Here is a 6,000-nt window from a genome sequence, read left to right as displayed (position 1 = left end):
CTACAAGAATTTCTAGTCTTCTAAGGATTTTATGATTTAAAATGTAGTCTCTGATGTGTGCTATAAAATGTTCCCTTGAAAAATATTCATAAAAGATTCCATTTTTAATTTTTTTTTTCTCTCAAGAAGAATGTTTCTATCAAATAGAAAAGAAGAGCACAATCCTATAAAAAAGACGTTGCTATATTAAACTATTTTAGAAAAAAATTAGAGCTTGCATTATTACATATCCCCATCTTTCTTGTCATCATTTATATAGAGTCTGCACACTCAATTCACACCTACACTTGTTCTCAATAATGATAGGAAATCATCTTGAAAAGATTGGTTCCACAAATTGTACTGCTCAAATATTGAACCAATCACCTAACATTCAATGCACACAGGCTTAAATCATATGCCAAGAAACTAGATATGTTTCAAAAAGATCAAAATATTCCAAGAGAAAAGTATCTTGATCCAATGCTTTTTCAAATTCATTCTCAGAATGTTTCAACTTCTCATACTTCTCCAACACTCTTGCTTGGGAAATTACATTATTAGACGATTCTATTTCCAACTGACACCTTGCAAATAATGCAAGGTTTTCAAGTAGGGACTTAGCTGATAAAACTCCATCTATTTTAGTTTCTCTTAAACAATCATAAACATCTTGCAAATGCCTTATATTCCCATTAGCTAATACATTAATCCTATGTGCCTTCTTAACTACTTTAATGCTAGTTTGGTTTGCTATGTTACTTCCATCTTTTTGATCACTAGTTCTTCCATGGACAAAAAGGAGAGAGCATTTTTACATAAGCTATGGTTTCCTCAAGCAATGGAAATATCCAAATCTTACAAGATACAAACACAGATAGATTAAGTGCTAGATGCCTTCTTAACTTCATTAATGTTAGACTAGTATGCTCTATTACTTCCATCTTTTTTATCCCTAGTTCTTCCATGGACACCGAGGAGAGAGCATCTTTGCATAAGATATGGTGTCCTCAAGAAATGAAAATATACGAATCTTACAAGATACATGCACAAATAGATTAGATGCAATATTTTCAACTAGTGACTACACCAGAGGCAAGTTGTCCATTAAGAAAGCTCCATAATTACCTCCTTTTTGTGATACATTGTGGGCACCCCAAATTAATATCAACATAATCATAATAAGGTTGAACAACCTAAGCAACAACCAATAACCTTTTAGGGTCATTTGCACACAACTACACAAACAAAGGGCAATCTTCCTTACAAGTAGTGAACTCAACATTTTGGTATTCTAGGTCTTCAGCAAAGAGACGGGAATGAAGAATAGGAATATAAGAAACTACAACTCCATACTTTCTACAAAGAATTATGAAAGGCAATTGGTGTTCCATGGGTGCAACTATGAATTTGGGCTCTCCCAAATTCCTCTAATGTTTCCATGCCTTGTCCACCTGTCCTCCATCTCCTAAAGGGCTCTTAATTGCATTTGATTAATGCCTCCCCTCATCCTCCTTGCCTGGTAAGACTGAATAATCTATAATCTCAAAAACAAAAACATCTAAGGAATTTGTAGAAAGGTTGCAATCCTTGAGATCCAAAAAAAGTACGTCCTCCTCAATTGTGTCATCGAACTTCTTGCAGTAGGTTTGGTGTCATATATCATCGAACATTGCACTTGATATGGGCATTTGAAATGGAAGAGAAAATGTGTGTAAATGAAGCAAGTTTAACATTTAACTTAATCTTCTCCATTTTTCCTTGATGCACATCTATATTTTGTTTGAGGTCCCTTTTCACCAAATCATCTTATGCAAATTCTTTATTGATTGTGTTGCATGAAATGTTACATTATTACAAATAGTTGATGTGTCTTCTGTGTGTCCATATTTTGTAATTATATCTGCCATATCATTTTCAACCTCAATATTGGGCTAAATTCTCTACTATTTATTTTTTAATGGATGTCCATATGTTGTTGTCAAATTCCCATTATGCCTCATACAAAGAGGGTATTGACAATGGTTGAGAAATTCAATTTTAAACTATGCATATCTTTATAAAAATAATCCACATTCAATAAACATATCCATGCAAGAACAATTCTCTTAAAAATTTTGACAAATAACTTGTAAATATAGAGCCAATAAGCATTATAACTATTTTTAGAGACAATAATATTTTTAGAACTCAAAAATATTGTATTACATAAGTAAAATTTGTACCAAAATTTAGGGTTTCTACCATGAGGCAAGATTTTTGAGTCATTTCTTGAATTGAATCTAAAGGAGGGAAAGTGGGGAGGTCAATTCTTACAATTTCAATGTGGAGGAACCTTGTAAGAAATGTTTCTGACTCTTTCTTTAACTTCAACATTCATTGCACTTAATTGCTTGATTTGGAACATCGCATCTACAAGATTTGCCAAATTTACATGGTTCACTACATAGAAAATTCCCGATCCTTTGTAATCCTCTCTCATTTTTCAAATCAATTCATCTTTGAAATAGTTTAAATCCAACCCATCAAATTCTTAGGGAAGAATTGAACTATCACTAACACGAAAATCAACATTCTTCACACTAGATTGAAGATTGAAATGGACACCAATTGAAATCACAGGAGAAAAAGTATATAACCTCCAGATTTTTAATCCATTGAGGTATGGATGATTTGATAAAAATGGAAAATTTTAGGTTTCCTTAAGTTCTCATGCTAATTTTTATTTTTCTAATTATATATGGTTTCTAATTTGTATAATATTTAAATTATAGTTTGTATAATATTTTAGAAACTTTCCCATTTTAAATATTATACAAATGTTTCCCATTTTAAATTATAATAGTTTTAATTCCTAGGATCAAATATTGAAATCTTATTATGAAGCTTTGTTTTAGTTAATTGAAATAATAATTAAACATTAGAAATTGCATTCTAAGAAACTCACTCAAACTTAAAATTCACATAAATTTGGTCTAAAATTAACATGTTGTGCTAGTGTTGTATTGATTTTAGTTTGGATAATTAAAATTGTTTAAAATTTATTTAAACATATATGGAAAATATATGAGAAGATACATAATTATTTATGGTTAGGATTTTCTTTACATGCTCATAATACATTTAGAAATTTTAACTTGGTCAAAATTTTTGAGCAAGTCAAATTACAATATTTTTATTAGGATTCAACTATGTAGTTTTTTGAGTCAAACTCATTATTCCATGTTTCATGAGTACCAGTTCACATGAACTCATTTCTCATGAGAATGAATGAAATACTTAAAACTCATTGCATCTAGGGGATGCTTTTAGAGGTGAAGAATCTAAACTTCTTAGGAGGTCACCCATCCTAGTATTACTCTATCTTGAGCATGCTTAACTACGAAGATTTCTCTATGCTAAATTTACTTTGATTGAAACTCCATGTACAAAGAATTCACCAAGTTTTGTTCCTTATAAACCATTCATTAAAAAGCTCCTTGAGATCCTCAATTGATAAGTAAGAGGCATTTTCCACATGTTAAATTGTCATATAGCTATCATTATTGAACTGTGTTTCTTTTGGAGTCAAACTCATTGACCCATGTTCCATGCATTGTGGTTCAGACTAATCCATCTCTCATGTAATGTCCCCATTTTAGCAGTTGACCAAGTGTGTGCACGTTAGCCTTGTTCTACATGGTCCCGAGGGCTAACGAAGGGTTTAATGGGATCTTGGAGTGTTTTGGCCTAGTCATTTCTAGTTTGGGCCAAAATGAAATTGATTTACTTAGTTTCAAGCATACTTACTATTTTTAGTAAGTCGGCAGGACACAGTGCAGGTCAATTTTGGTGATTGGATTCGATACTCCTCGGTGAGAGCTTTCCGATGAGCTATCACTCGCATTATTCGGAGTCTGATTGCTAATACATTTTAATGCCTGAAGTTTTATTAAAGTAACGTCTAATTTAATTGTAAAATATTAAAGTGTTACTTTAATATTTATTTTATGGTGATGTGTACCCAAGGGAGACATAAGGGGTATTTTAATATATGTTTTATATTACACATCTTTTATCCCACATTGCCCATATGAGTTGAGGGGACCCGTGGGAATACAATAAAAGGAAGCATTTGTGGCTTCATTAGGCAGGTTGAATATGAGAAGAAATTGGTGTGTGAGTTGCAGCTTTGTTCTTGGCATTTGAGGATGTCTATCCTCTTTTGTAACATTCTAGACGTCATTCCCTTGGGGTTTGGCCTTTGGAATTCTTTCTTATTGGCTTCATTATCAGGTAGTTTAGTTGCATTTCCGGCTACAGGCAGATTTGATATTTTGCTCATATCTTCTTCACTACTTGTCTGACGCTTATGCCGCTTGGAGGGAATGGTATTATGAAGGTAGTGGACTGATTGGAGGAAAAAGTATTGTAGCAGCAAGTTCGTAAGCATGGGCTGGAGTATTATGACAATATTGCTGAAGTAATTAGTGAGTTGATAAATCTGCTATGTATTTGGTTTTATGAATTCTGAAAATAACATTTTATTAGCAGCAGTTCATTTCCACTTTGCATATTATTGTAGTTTATTTCTTGTTTATGTTGTATGATACCAATTCCATGCACGAAACAAAACAAACAAATAAACGTTTGATTTCCAGAGTTATAAGAGGTTTTAAGAAGTTGAATGCAAACTGTTTGACATAATTCCTTTCAGCAATTTGGTTTAGTTTTTTGGGACATCCAAGGGTGTCCCTTACAGTGGTATCAGAGCTATAAGTCCTGCCATCCTGTGGAGGTCTTATAGGGAATTTGGAACAGCCGGATAGAGGGAAAAAGTAAGTAAAAAAAACACAGGCTAAGCATTTATGTTTGAGCATGCGATAGGGGTCTTATAATTTCCGCGATACTAGAGCAAGACAAAATAGGATTTTAGACTTGCAAAGCAAACAGTCTAGTACATCCGTGCAGGGGGACATTGAATTCAACCATACAGACACAGAGGAGATATTCTATGATCAGGACAATAATATGGGTGATCGAGATGACAGGAATACAGGATTAGGCGGAGGCAGAAATGCTGGTCCAGATCAAGGGGAGGTACTATTCCGATAGTTACTGGATACATTAGAGCAGGGGCAGCGTATGCAGCAGGAGCAGAATAGGCGAATGGACATGATGTTGCAGCTCATGGCTAGACAGATGGGTGTCAATATTAATCCAGGTGATGCCAACAACAGAAACAATAACAACGAGGGAAACAATAACAATGGGGGAAATAATAACCATGAAGGCCAAGGCAACAACAATGGTCCTGAGAATAACATTAATGGTAATAATGGACACGACAACAATGGGAATGAGGCTGATAACTTTAGACACGTTGCACGCCCAATACAGACTGTGAGCTCTAGACCTCTTCTACCCACTTTTCCACCCAGAGATCCGGTTCATCCAGTAAACGAACCACAGATTACCGAGTTATAGGATCAATTCAGGAGGGACTAGGAGGCTAGTGGACCAGAGTTTCAGGCGGATATTTCTCTTAGAGATTATATGGACTTGAGGATGAGACACATGCCTAAAGTAGGAGGGAGGAATCAAAACTTTGAGCTGAGGAAGAAAGTTGGAAAACTTTCTTTACCTTATTATGATGCTTCAGGGAAGATGACTGCATGAGCTTGGGTGTAGAAGGTAGATACATACTTGCATCTTAATCCTATGCTTGAGGAGGAGGCTATCAAGTATGCGGCTATGCACTTGGATGGCGTTGCACATGAATGGTGGCATCATGGCATGGTGAGTTTGGGGCATAATCAGATTACATCCTATGAGGAATTCACCGAAACATTGATTGGGAGATTTGACACTAAGGATCCCGAGTTACATTTCAAGGAGCTAGCACAGTTAAAATAGTTAGGTTCTGTGGATGCTTACATTGCCGAGTTTCAGCGCTTGTCTGTACTTGTTACTGATATCTCTCCTAGGAGATTGGTGGTGTTATTTTGTGATGGTCTTGCTGATCCGTTACGAGGTTGGGTG

General features: G+C 34.8%; 1 pseudogene; it reads right to left on the bottom strand.

Annotated features, from left to right (window-relative positions):
* Positions 1 to 346: 346 nt before the first annotated feature.
* Positions 347 to 6,000, bottom strand: part of LOC149538931 (uncharacterized) — a 125,616-nt pseudogene continuing 119,962 nt past the window's right edge.

This window comes from Cupressus sempervirens, chromosome 9 (assembly GCF_028749045.1).
Source record: "Cupressus sempervirens isolate cs-2001-9-10 chromosome 9, ASM2874904v1, whole genome shotgun sequence".
NCBI classification, from domain to species: domain Eukaryota; kingdom Viridiplantae; phylum Streptophyta; class Pinopsida; order Cupressales; family Cupressaceae; genus Cupressus; species Cupressus sempervirens.
This window is presented reverse-complemented; position numbering and strand designations above follow the sequence as displayed.